The sequence below is a fragment of the Zophobas morio genome, unplaced genomic scaffold (assembly GCF_036711695.1).
Source record: "Zophobas morio isolate AGI-343-1 ecotype UQ-CSIRO unplaced genomic scaffold, CSIRO_AGI_Zmor_V1 ptg000682l, whole genome shotgun sequence".
Taxonomy (NCBI): Eukaryota; Metazoa; Arthropoda; class Insecta; order Coleoptera; family Tenebrionidae; genus Zophobas; species Zophobas morio.
This window is the reverse complement of record NW_026972785.1, coordinates 23,624-38,579: the sequence shown is the minus strand read 5'-3', so window position 1 is coordinate 38,579 and position 14,956 is coordinate 23,624.

Here is a 14,956-nt window from a genome sequence, read left to right as displayed (position 1 = left end):
ATCAGATACCCTACGGGCTCGGAAAGTGCAACGAAACCATCAAATTTTAGCTAGAAACTGTATTTTTGTCGATTTTTATTGAATTTGAACTATATTTCAACGTTTTTTGATGGTTCTGAGCCACCAAACACACTTAAAGCATGCAGAAACGACTCAGAATAGGAAAAGGAGACGTTTAGGTCAATTTTATGCATTCTGGCGTTCGTAGACACAAGAAAACTGTTAAAATTCTTCAGAAACGTCACTTTTGAAGTGTTTTCTTGTACTTTTAAGCCAATCAGATACCCAACGGGCTCGGAAAGTGCAACGAAACCATCAAATTTTAGCTAGAAACTGTATTTTTGTCGATTTTTATTGAATTTGAACTATATTTCAACGTTTTTTGATGGTTCTGAGCCACCAAACACACTTAAAGCATGCAGAATCGACTCAGAATAGGAAAAGGAGATGTTTAGGTCAATTTTATGCATTCTGGCGTTCGTAGATACAAGAACACTGTTAAAATTCTTCAGAAACGTCACTTTTGAAATGTTTTCTTGTACTTTTAAGCCAATCAGATACCCTACGGGCTCGGAAAGTGCAACGAAACCATCAAATTTTAGCTAGAAACTGTATTTTTGTCGATTTTTATTGAATTTGAACTATATTTCAACGTTTTTTGATGGTTCTGAGCCACCAAACACACTTAAAGCATGCAGAATCGACTCAGAATAGGAAAAGGAGACGTTTAGGTCAATTTTATGCATTCTGGCGTTCGTAGATACAAGAAAACTGTTAAAATTCTTCAGAAACGTCACTTTTGAAGTGTTTTCTTGTACTTTTAAGCCAATCAGATACCCTACGGGCTCGGAAAGTGCAACGAAACCATCAAATTTTAGCTAGAAACTGTATTTTTGTCGATTTTTATTGAATTTGAACTATATTTCAACGTTTTTTGATGGTTCTGAGCCACCAAACACACTTAAAGCATGCAGAATCGACTCAGAATAGGAAAAGGAGACGTTTAGGTCAATTTTATGCATTCTGGCGTTCGTAGATACAAGAAAACTGTTAAAATTCTTCAGAAACGTCACTTTTGAAGTGTTTTCTTGTACTTTTAAGCCAATCAGATACCCTACGGGCTCGGAAAGTGCAACGAAACCATCAAATTTTAGCTAGAAACTGTATTTTTGTCGATTTTTATTGAATTTGAACTATATTTCAACGTTTTTTGATGGTTCTGAGCCACCAAACACACTTAAAGCATGCAGAATCGACTCAGAATAGGAAAAGGAGACGTTTAGGTCAATTTTATGCATTCTGGCGTTCGTAGATACAAGAAAACTGTTAAAATTCTTCAGAAACGTCACTTTTGAAGTGTTTTCTTGTACTTTTAAGCCAATCAGATACCCTACGGGCTCGGAAAGTGCAACGAAACCATCAAATTTTAGCTAGAAACTGTAGTTTTGTCGATTTTTATTGAATTTGAACTATATTTCAACGTTTTTTGATGGTTCTGAGCCACCAAACACACTTAAAGCATGCAGAATCGACTCAGAATAGGAAAAGGAGACGTTTAGGTCAATTTTATGCATTCTGGCGTTCGTAGATACAAGAAAACTGTTAAAATTCTTCAGAAACGTCACTTTTGAAGTGTTTTCTTGTACTTTTAAGCCAATCAGATACCCTACGGGCTCGGAAAGTGCAACGAAACCATAAAATTTTAGCTAGAAACTGTATTTTTGTCGATTTTTATTGAATTTGAACTATATTTCAACGTTTTTTGATGGTTCTGAGCCACCAAACACACTTAAAGCATGCAGAATCGACTCAGAATAGGAAAAGGAGACGTTTAGGTCAATTTTATGCATTCTGGCGTTCGTAGATACAAGAAAACTGTTAAAATTCTTCAGAAACGTCACTTTTGAAGTGTTTTCTTGTACTTTTAAGCCAATCAGATACCCTACGGGCTCGGAAAGTGCAACGAAACCATCAAATTTTAGCTAGAAACTGTATTTTTGTCGATTTTTATTGAATTTGAACTATATTTCAACGTTTTTTGATGGTTCTGAGCCACCAAACACACTTAAAGCATGCAGAATCGACTCAGAATAGGAAAAGGAGACGTTTAGGTCAATTTTATGCATTCTGGCGTTCGTAGATACAAGAAAACTGTTAAAATTCTTCAGAAACGTCACTTTTGAAGTGTTTTCTTGTACTTTTAAGCCAATCAGATACCCTACGGGCTCGGAAAGTGCAACGAAACCATCAAATTTTAGCTAGAAACTGTATTTTTGTCGATTTTTGTTGAATTTGAACTATATTTCAACGTTTTTTGATGGTTCTGAGCCACCAAACACACTTAAAGCATGCAGAATCGACTCAGAATAGGAAAAGGAGACGTTTAGGTCAATTTTATGCATTCTGGCGTTCGTAGATACAAGAAAACTGTTAAAATTCTTCAGAAACGTCACTTTTGAAGTGTTTTCTTGTACTTTTAAGCCAATCAGATACCCTACGGGCTCGGAAAGTGCAACGAAACCATCAAATTTTAGATAGAAACTGAATTTTTGTCGATTTTTATTGAATTTGAACTATATTTCAACGTTTTTTGATGGTTCTGAGCCACCAAACACACTTAAAGCATGCAGAATCGACTCAGAATAGGAAAAGGAGACGTTTAGGTCAATTTCATGCATTCTGGCGTTCGTAGATACAAGAAAACTGTTAAAATTCTTCAGAAACGTCACTTTTGAAGTGTTTTCTTGTACTTTTAAGCCAATCAGATACCCTACGGGCTCGGAAAGTGCAACGAAACCATCAAATTTTAGCTAGAAACTGTATTTTTGTCGATTTTTATTGAATTTGAACTATATTTCAACGTTTTTTGATGGTTCTGAGCCACCAAACACACTTAAAGCATGCAGAATCGACTCAGAATAGGAAAAGGAGACGTTTAGGTCAATTTTATGCATTCTGGCGTTCGTAGATACAAGAAAACTGTTAAAATTCTTCAGAAACGTCACTTTTGAAGTGTTTTCTTGTACTTTTAAGCCAATCAGATACCCTACGGGCTCGGAAAGTGCAACGAAACCATCAAATTTTAGCTAGAAACTGAATTTTTGTCGATTTTTATTGAATTTGAACTATATTTCAACGTTTTTTGATGGTTCTGAGCCACCAAACACACTTAAAGCATGCAGAATCGACTCAGAATAGGAAAAGGAGACGTTTAGGTCAATTTCATGCATTCTGGCGTTCGTAGATACAAGAAAACTGTTAAAATTCTTCAGAAACGTCACTTTTGAAGTGTTTTCTTGTACTTTTAAGCCAATCAGATACCCTACGGGCTCGGAAAGTGCAACGAAACCATCAAATTTTAGCTAGAAACTGTATTTTTGTCGATTTTTATTGAATTTGAACTATATTTCAACGTTTTTTGATGGTTCTGAGCCACCAAACACACTTAAAGCATGCAGAATCGACTCAGAATAGGAAAAGGAGACGTTTAGGTCAATTTTATGCATTCTGGCGTTCGTAGATACAAGAAAACTGTTAAAATTCTTCAGAAACGTCACTTTTGAAGTGTTTTCTTGTACTTTTAAGCCAATCAGATACCCTACGGGCTCGGAAAGTGCAACGAAACCATCAAATTTTAGCTAGAAACTGTATTTTTGTCGATTTCTATTGAATTTGAACTATATTTCAACGTTTTTTGATGGTTCTGAGCCACCAAACACACTTAAAGCATGCAGAATCGACTCGGAATAGGAAAAGGAGACGTTTAGGTCAATTTTATGCATTCTGGCGTTCGTAGATACAAGAAAACTGTTAAAATTCTTCAGAAACGTCACTTTTGAAGTGTTTTCTTGTACTTTTAAGCCAATCAGATACCCTACGGGCTCGGAAAGTGCAACGAAACCATCAAATTTTAGCTAGAAACTGTATTTTTGTCGATTTTTATTGAATTTGAACTATATTTCAACGTTTTTTGATGGTTCTGAGCCACCAAACACACTTAAAGCATGCAGAATCGACTCAGAATAGGAAAAGGAGACGTTTAGGTCAATTTTATGCATTCTGGCGTTCGTTGATACAAGAAAACTGTTAAAATTCTTCAGAAACGTCACTTTTGAAGTGTTTTCTTGTACTTTTAAGCCAATCAGATACCCTACGGGCTCGGAAAGTGCAACAAAACCATCAAATTTTAGCTAGAAACTGTATTTTTGTCGATTTTTATTGAATTTGAACTATATTTCAACGTTTTTTGATGGTTCTGAGCCACCAAACACACTTAAAGCATGCAGAATCGACTCAGAATAGGAAAAGGAGACGTTTAGGTCAATTTTATGCATTCTGGCGTTCGTAGATACAAGAAAACTGTTAAAATTCTTCAGAAACGTCACTTTTGAAGTGTTTTCTTGTACTTTTAAGCCAATCAGATACCCTACGGGCTCGGAAAGTGCAACGAAACCATCAAATTTTAGCTAGAAACTGTATTTTTGTCGATTTTTATTGAATTTGAACTATATTTCAAAGTTTTTTGATGGTTCTGAGCCACCAAACACACTTAAAGCATGCAGAATCGACTCGGAATAGGAAAAGGAGACGTTTAGGACAATTTTATGCATTTTGGCGTTCGTAGATACAAGAAAACTGTTAAAATTCTTCAGAAACGTCACTTTTGAAGTGTTTTCTTGTACTTTTAAGCCAATCAGATACCCTACGGGCTCGGAAAGTGCAACGAAACCATCAAATTTTAGCTAGAAACTGTATTTTTGTCGATTTTTATTGAATTTGAACTACATTTCAACGTTTTTTGATGGTTCTGAGCCACCAAACACACTTAAAGCATGCAGAATCGACTCAGAATAGGAAAAGGAGACGTTTAGGTCAATTTTATGCATTCTGGCGTTCGTAGATACAAGAACACTGTTAAAATTATTCAGAAACGTCACTTTTGAAGTGTTTTCTTGTACTTTTAAGCCAATCAGATACCCTACGGGCTCGGAAAGTGCAACGAAACCATCAAATTTTAGCTAGAAACTGTATTTCTGTCGATTTTTATTGAATTTGAACTATATTTCAAAGTTTTTTGATGGTTCTGAGCCACCAAACACACTTAAAGCATGCAGAATCGACTCAGAATAGGAAAAGGAGACGTTTAGGTCAATTTTATGCATTCTGGCGTTCGTAGATACAAGAAAACTGTTAAAATTCTTCAGAAACGTCACTTTTGAAGTGTTTTCTTGTACTTTTAAGCCAATCAGATACCCTACGGGCTCGGAAAGTGCAACGAAACCATCAAATTTTAGCTAGAAACTGTATTTTTGTCGATTTTTATTGAATTTGAACTATATTTCAAAGTTTTTTGATGGTTCTGAGCCACCAAACACACTTAAAGCATGCAGAATCGACTCAGAATAGGAAAAGGAGACGTTTAGGTCAATTTTATGCATTCTGGCGTTCGTAGATACAAGAAAACTGTTAAAATTCTTCAGAAACGTCACTTTTGAAGTGTTTTCTTGTACTTTTAAGCCAATCAGATACCCTACGGGCTCGGAAAGTGCAACGAAACCATCAAATTTTAGCTAGAAACTGTATTTTTGTCGACTTTTATTGAATTTGAACTATATTTCAACGTTTTTTGATGGTTCTGAGCCACCAAACACACTTAAAGCATGCAGAATCGACTCAGAATAGGAAAAGGAGACGTTTAGGTCAATTTTATGCATTCCGGCGTTCGTAGATACAAGAAAACTGTTAAAATTCTTCAGAAACGTCACTTTTGAAGTGTTTTCTTGTACTTTTAAGCCAATCAGATACCCTACGGGCTCGGAAAGTGCAACGAAACCATCAAATTTTAGCTAGAAACTGTAGTTTTGTCGATTTTTATTGAATTTGAACTATATTTCAACGTTTTTTGATGGTTCTGAGCCACCAAACACACTTAAAGCATGCAGAATCGACTCAGAATAGGAAAAGGAGACGTTTAGGTCAATTTTATGCATTCTGGCGTTCGTAGATACAAGAAAACTGTTAAAATTCTTCAGAAACGTCACTTTTGAAGTGTTTTCTTGTACTTTTAAGCCAATCAGATACCCTACGGGCTCGGAAAGTGCAACGAAACCATAAAATTTTAGCTAGAAACTGTATTTTTGTCGATTTTTATTGAATTTGAACTATATTTCAACGTTTTTTGATGGTTCTGAGCCACCAAACACACTTAAAGCATGCAGAATCGACTCAGAATAGGAAAAGGAGACGTTTAGGTCAATTTTATGCATTCTGGCGTTCGTAGATACAAGAAAACTGTTAAAATTCTTCAGAAACGTCACTTTTGAAGTGTTTTCTTGTACTTTTAAGCCAATCAGATACCCTACGGGCTCGGAAAGTGCAACGAAACCATCAAATTTTAGCTAGAAACTGTATTTTTGTCGATTTTTATTGAATTTGAACTATATTTCAACGTTTTTTGATGGTTCTGAGCCACCAAACACACTTAAAGCATGCAGAATCGACTCAGAATAGGAAAAGGAGACGTTTAGGTCAATTTTATGCATTCTGGCGTTCGTAGATACAAGAAAACTGTTAAAATTCTTCAGAAACGTCACTTTTGAAGTGTTTTCTTGTACTTTTAAGCCAATCAGATACCCTACGGGCTCGGAAAGTGCAACGAAACCATCAAATTTTAGCTAGAAACTGTATTTTTGTCGATTTTTATTGAATTTGAACTATATTTCAACGTTTTTTGATGGTTCTGAGCCACCAAACACACTTAAAGCATGCAGAATCGACTCAGAATAGGAAAAGGAGACGTTTAGGTCAATTTTATGCATTCTGGCGTTCGTAGATACAAGAAAACTGTTAAAATTCTTCAGAAACGTCACTTTTGAAGTGTTTTCTTGTACTTTTAAGCCAATCAGATACCCTACGGGCTCGGAAAGTGCAACGAAACCATCAAATTTTAGCTAGAAACTGAATTTTTGTCGATTTTTATTGAATTTGAACTATATTTCAACGTTTTTTGATGGTTCTGAGCCACCAAACACACTTAAAGCATGCAGAATCGACTCAGAATAGGAAAAGGAGACGTTTAGGTCAATTTCAAGCATTCTGGCGTTCGTAGATACAAGAAAACTGTTAAAATTCTTCAGAAACGTCACTTTTGAAGTGTTTTCTTGTACTTTTAAGCCAATCAGATACCCTACGGGCTCGGAAAGTGCAACGAAACCATCAAATTTTAGCTAGAAACTCTATTTTTGTCGATTTTTATTGAATTTGAACTATATTTCAACGTTTTTTGATGGTTCTGAGCCACCAAACACACTTAAAGCATGCAGAATCGACTCAGAATAGGAAAAGGAGACGTTTAGGTCAATTTTATGCATTCTGGCGTTCGTAGATACAAGAAAACTGTTAAAATTCTTCAGAAACGTCACTTTTGAAGTGTTTTCTTGTACTTTTAAGCCAATCAGATACCCTACGGGCTCGGAAAGTGCAACGAAACCATCAAATTTTAGCTAGACACTGAATTTTTGTCGATTTTTATTGAATTTGAACTATATTTCAACGTTTTTTGATGGTTCTGAGCCACCAAACACACTTAAAGCATGCAGAATCGACTCAGAATAGGAAAAGGAGACGTTTAGGTCAATTTCATGCATTCTGGCGTTCGTAGATACAAGAAAACTGTTAAAATTCTTCAGAAACGTCACTTTTGAAGTGTTTTCTTGTACTTTTAAGCCAATCAGATACCCTACGGGCTCGGAAAGTGCAACGAAACCATCAAATTTTAGCTAGAAACTGTATTTTTGTCGATTTTTATTGAATTTGAACTATATTTCAACGTTTTTTGATGGTTCTGAGCCACCAAACACACTTAAAGCATGCAGAATCGACTCAGAATAGGAAAAGGAGACGTTTAGGTCAATTTTATGCATTCTGGCGTTCGTAGATACAAGAAAACTGTTAAAATTCTTCAGAAACGTCACTTTTGAAGTGTTTTCTTGTACTTTTAAGCCAATCAGATACCCTACGGGCTCGGAAAGTGCAACGAAACCATCAAATTTTAGCTAGAAACTGTATTTTTGTCGATTTTTATTGAATTTGAACTATATTTCAACGTTTTTTGATGGTTCTGAGCCACCAAACACACTTAAAGCATGCAGAATCGACTCGGAATAGGAAAAGGAGACGTTTAGGTCAATTTTATGCATTCTGGCGTTCGTAGATACAAGAAAACTGTTAAAATTCTTCAGAAACGTCACTTTTGAAGTGTTTTCTTGTACTTTTAAGCCAATCAGATAACCTACGGGCTCGGAAAGTGCAACGAAACCATCAAATTTTAGCTAGAAACTGTATTTTTGTCGATTTTTATTGAATTTGAACTATATTTCAACGTTTTTTGATGGTTCTGAGCCACCAAACACACTTAAAGCATGCAGAATCGACTCAGAATAGGAAAAGGAGACGTTTAGGTCAATTTTATGCATTCTGGCGTTCGTTGATACAAGAAAACTGTTAAAATTCTTCAGAAACGTCACTTTTGAAGTGTTTTCTTGTACTTTTAAGCCAATCAGATACCCTACGGGCTCGGAAAGTGCAACAAAACCATCAAATTTTAGCTAGAAACTGTATTTTTGTCGATTTTTATTGAATTTGAACTATATTTCAACGTTTTTTGATGGTTCTGAGCCACCAAACACACTTAAAGCATGCAGAATCGACTCAGAATAGGAAAAGGAGACGTTTAGGTCAATTTTATGCATTCTGGCGTTCGTAGATACAAGAAAACTGTTAAAATTCTTCAGAAACGTCACTTTTGAAGTGTTTTCTTGTACTTTTAAGCCAATCAGATACCCTACGGGCTCGGAAAGTGCAACGAAACCATCAAATTTTAGCTAGAAACTGTATTTTTGTCGATTTTTATTGAATTTGAACTATATTTCAAAGTTTTTTGATGGTTCTGAGCCACCAAACACACTTAAAGCATGCAGAATCGACTCGGAATAGGAAAAGGAGACGTTTAGGACAATTTTATGCATTCTGGCGTTCGTAGATACAAGAAAACTGTTAAAATTCTTCAGAAACGTCACTTTTGAAGTGTTTTCTTGTACTTTTAAGCCAATCAGATACCCTACGGGCTCGGAAAGTGCAACGAAACCATCAAATTTTAGCTAGAAACTGTATTTTTGTCGATTTTTATTGAATTTGAACTACATTTCAACGTTTTTTGATGGTTCTGAGCCACCAAACACACTTAAAGCATGCAGAATCGACTCAGAATAGGAAAAGGAGACGTTTAGGTCAATTTTATGCATTCTGGCGTTCGTAGATACAAGAACACTGTTAAAATTATTCAGAAACGTCACTTTTGAAGTGTTTTCTTGTACTTTTAAGCCAATCAGATACCCTACGGGCTCGGAAAGTGCAACGAAACCATCAAATTTTAGCTAGAAACTGTATTTCTGTCGATTTTTATTGAATTTGAACTATATTTCAAAGTTTTTTGATGGTTCTGAGCCACCAAACACACTTAAAGCATGCAGAATCGACTCAGAATAGGAAAAGGAGACGTTTAGGTCAATTTTATGCATTCTGGCGTTCGTAGATACAAGAAAACTGTTAAAATTCTTCAGAAACGTCACTTTTGAAGTGTTTTCTTGTACTTTTAAGCCAATCAGATACCCTACGGGCTCGGAAAGTGCAACGAAACCATCAAATTTTAGCTAGAAACTGTATTTCTGTCGATTTTTATTGAATTTGACCTATATTTCAACGTTTTTTGATGGTTCTGAGCCACCAAACACACTTAAAGCATGCAGAATCGACTCAGAATAGGAAAAGGAGACGTTTAGGTCAATTTTATGCATTCTGGCGTTCGTAGATACAAGAAAACTGTTAAAATTCTTCAGAAACGTCACTTTTGAAGTGTTTTCTTGTACTTTTAAGCCAATCAGATACCCTACGGGCTCGGAAAGTGCAACGAAACCATCAAATTTTAGCTAGAAACTGTATTTTTGTCGATTTTTATTGAATTTGAACTATATTTCAACGTTTTTTGATGGTTCTGAGCCACCAAACACACTTAAAGCATGCAGAATCGACTCAGAACAGGAAAAGGAGACGTTTAGGTCAATTTTATGCATTCTGGCGTTCGTAGATACAAGAAAACTGTTAAAATTCTTCAGAAACGTCACTTTTGAAGTGTTTTCTTGTACTTTTAAGCCAATCAGATACCCTACGGGCTCGGAAAGTGCAACGAAACCATCAAATTTTAGCTAGAAACTGTATTTCTGTCGATTTTTATTGAATTTGAACTATATTTCAACGTTTTTTGAGGGTTCTGAGCCACCAAACACACTTAAAGCATGCAGAATCGACTCAGAATAGGAAAAGGAGACGTTTAGGTCAATTTTATGCATTCTGGCGTTCGTAGATACAAGAAAACTGTTAAAATTCTTCAGAAACGTCACTTTTGAAGTGTTTTCTTGTACTTTTAAGCCAATCAGATACCCTACGGGCTCGGAAAGTGCAACGAAACCATCAAATTTTAGCTAGAAACTGTATTTTTGTCGATTTTTATTGAATTTGAACTATATTTCAACGTTTTTTGATGGTTCTGAACCACCAAACACACTTAAAGCATGCAGAATCGACTCAGAATAGGAAAAGGAGACGTTTAGGTCAATTTTATGCATTCTGGCGTTCGTAGATACAAGAAAACTGTTAAAATTCTTCAGAAACGTCACTTTTGAAGTGTTTTCTTGTACTTTTAAGCCAATCAGATACCCTACGGGCTCGGAAAGTGCAACGAAACCATCAAATTTTAGCTAGAAACTGTATTTCTGTCGATTTTTATTGAATTTGAACTATATTTCAATGTTTTTTGATGGTTCTGAGCCACCAAACACACTTAAAGCATGCAGAATCGACTCAGAATAGGAAAAGGAGACGTTTAGGTCAATTTTATGCATTCTGGCGTTCGTAGATACAAGAAAACTGTTAAAATTCTTCAGAAACGTCACTTTTGAAGTGTTTTCTTGTACTTTTAAGCCAATCAGATACCCTACGGGCTCGGAAAGTGCAACGAAACCATCAAATTTTAGCTAGAAACTGTATTTTTGTCGATTTTTATTGAATTTGAACTATATTTCAACGTTTTTTGATGGTTCTGAGCCACCAAACACACTTAAAGCATGCAGAATCGACTCAGAATAGGAAAAGGAGACGTTTAGGTCAATTTTATGCATTCTGGCGTTCGTAGATACAAGAAAACTGTTAAAATTCTTCAGAAACGTCACTTTTGAAGTGTTTTCTTGTACTTTTAAGCCAATCAGATACCCTACGGGCTCGGAAAGTGCAACGAAACCATCAAATTTTAGCTAGAAACTGTATTTCTGTCGATTTTTATTGAATTTGAACTATATTTCAACGTTTTTTGATGGTTCTGTGCCACCAAACACACTTAAAGCATGCAGAATCGACTCAGAATAGGAAAAGGAGACGTTTAGGTCAATTTTATGCATTCTGGCGTTCGTAGATACAAGAAAACTGTTAAAATTCTTCAGAAACGTCACTTTTGAAGTGTTTTCTTGTAATTTTAAGCCAATCAGATACCCTATGGGCTCGGAAAGTGCAACGAAACCATCAAATTTTAGCTAGAAACTGTATTTTTGTCGATTTTTATTGAATTTGAACTATATTTCAACGTTTTTTGATGGTTCTGAGCCACCAAACACACTTAAAGCATGCAGAATCGACTCAGAATAGGAAAAGGAGACGTTTAGGTCAATTTTATGCATTCTGGCGTTCGTAGATACAAGAAAACTGTTAAAATTCTTCAGAAACGTCACTTTTGAAGTGTTTTCTTGTAATTTTAAGCCAATCAGATACCCAACGGGCTCGGAAAGTGCAACGAAACCATCAAATTTTAGCTAGAAACTGTATTTTTGTCGATTTTTATTGAATTTGAACTATATTTCAACGTTTTTTGATGGTTCTGAGCCACCAAACACACTTAAAGCATGCAGAATCGACTCAGAATAGGAAAAGGAGACGTTTAGGTCAATTTTATGCATTCTGGCGTTCGTAGATACAAGAAAACTGTTAAAATTCTTCAGAAACGTCACTTTTGAAGTGTTTTCTTGTACTTTTAAGCCAATCAGATACCCTACGGGCTCGCAAAGTGCAACGAAACCATCAAATTTTAGCTAGAAACTGTATTTTTGTCGATTTTTATTGAATTTGAACTATATTTCAACGTTTTTTGATGGTTCTGAGCCACCAAACACACTTAAAGCATGCAGAATCGACTCAGAATAGGAAAAGGAGACGTTTAGGTCAATTTTATGCATTCTGGCGTTCGTAGATACAAGAAAACTGTTAAAATTCTTCAGAAACGTCACTTTTGAAGTGTTTTCTTGTACTTTTAAGCCAATCAGATACCCTACGGGCTCGGAAAGTGCAACGAAACCATCAAATTTTAGCTAGAAACTGTATTTTTGTCGATTTTTATTGAATTTGAACTATATTTCAACGTTTTTTGATGGTTCTGAGCCACCAAACACACTTAAAGCATGCAGAATCGACTCAGAATAGGAAAAGGAGACGTTTAGGTCAATTTTATGCATTCTGGCGTTCGTAGATACAAGAAAACTGTTAAAATTCTTCAGAAACGTCACTTTTGAAGTGTTTTCTTGTACTGTTAAGCCAATCAGATACCCTACGGGCTCGGAAAGTGCAACGAAACCATCAAATTTTAGCTAGAAACTGTATTTTTGTCGATTTTTATTGAATTTGAACTATATTTCAACGTTTTTTGATGGTTCTGAGCCACCAAACACACTTAAAGCATGCAGAATCGACTCAGAATAGGAAAAGGAGACGTTTAGGTCAATTTTATGCATTCTGGCGTTCGTAGATACAAGAAAACTGTTAAAATTCTTCAGAAACTTCACTTTTGAAGTGTTTTCTTGTACTTTTAAGCCAATCAGATACCCTACGGGCTCGGAAAGTGCAACGAAACCATCAAATTTTAGCTAGAAACTGTTTTTTTGTCGATTTTTATTGAATTTGAACTATATTTCAACGTTTTTTGATGGTTCTGAGCCACCAAACACACTTAAAGCATGCAGAATCGACTCAGAATAGGAAAAGGAGACGTTTAGGTCAATTTTATGCATTCTGGCGTTCGTAGATACAAGAAAACTGTTAAAATTCTTCAGAAACGTCACTTTTGAAGTGTTTTCTTGTACTTTTAAGCCAATCAGATACCCAACGGGCTCGGAAAGTGCAACGAAACCATCAAATTTTAGCTAGAAACTGTATTTTTGTCGATTTTTATTGAATTTGAACTATATTTCAACGTTTTTTGATGGTTCTGAGCCACCAAACACACTTAAAGCATGCAGAATCGACTCAGAATAGGAAAAGGAGACGTTTAGGTCAATTTTATGCATTCTGGCGTTCGTAGATACAAGAAAACTGTTAAAATTCTTCAGAAACGTCACTTTTGAAGTGTTTTCTTGTACTTTTAACCCAATCAGATAACCTACGGGCTCGGAAAGTGCAACGAAACCATCAAATTTTAGCTAGAAACCGTATTTTTGTCGATTTTTATTGAATTTGAATTATATTTCAACGTTTTTTGATGGTTCTGAGCCACCAAACACACTTAAAGCATGCAGAATCGACTCAGAATAGGAAAAGGAGACGTTTAGGTCAATTTTATGCATTCTGGCGTTCGTAGATACAAGAAAACTGTTAAAATTCTTCAGAAACGTCACTTTTGAAGTGTTTTCTTGTACTTTTAAGCCAATCAGATACCCTACGGGCTCGGAAAGTGCAACGAAACCATCAAATTTTAGCTAGAAACTGTATTTTTGTCGATTTTTATTGAATTTGAACTATATTTCAACGTTTTTTGATGGTTCTGAGCCACCAAACACACTTAAAGCATGCAGAATCGACTCAGAATAGGAAAAGGAGACGTTTAGGTCAACTTTATGCATTCTGGCGTTCGTAGATACAAGAAAACTGTTAAAATTCTTCAGAAACGTCACTTTTGAAGTGTTTTCTTGTACTGTTAAGCCAATCAGATACCCTACGGGCTCGGAAAGTGCAACGAAACCATCAAATTTTAGCTAGAAACAGTATTTTTGTCGATTTTTATTGAATTTGAACTATATTTCAACGTTTTTTGATGGTTCTGAGCCACCAAACACACTTAAAGCATGCAGAATCGACTCAGAATAGGAAAAGGAGACGTTTAGGTCAATTTTATGCATTCTGGCGTTCGTAGATACAAGAAAACTGTTAAAATTCTTCAGAAACGTCACTTTTGAAGTGTTTTCTTGTACTTTTAAGCCAATCAGATACCCTACGGGCTCGGAAAGTGCAACGAAACCATCAAATTTTAGCTAGAAACTGTATTTTTGTCGATTTTTATTGAATTTGAACTATATTTCAACGTTTTTTGATGGTTCTGAGCCACCAAACACACTTAAAGCATGCAGAATCGACTCAGAATAGGAAAAGGAAACGTTTAGGTCAATTTTATGCATTCTGGCGTTCGTAGATACAAGAAAACTGTTAAAATTCTTCAGAAACGTCACTTTTGAAGTGTTTTCTTGTACTTTTAAGCCAATCAGATACCCTACGGGCTCGGAAAGTGCAACGAAACCATCAAATTTTAGCTAGAAACTGTATTTTTGTCGATTTTTATTGAATTTGAACTATATTTCAACGTTTTTTGATGGTTCTGAGCCACCAAACACACTTAAAGCATGCAGAATCGACTCAGAATAGGAAAAGGAGACGTTTAGGTCAATTTTATGCATTCTGGCGTTCGTAGATACAAGAAAACTGTTAAAATTCTTCAGAAACGTCACTTTTGAAGTGTTTTCTTGTACTTTTAAGCCAATCAGATACCCAACGGGCTCGGAAAGTGCAACGAAACCATCAAATTTTAGCT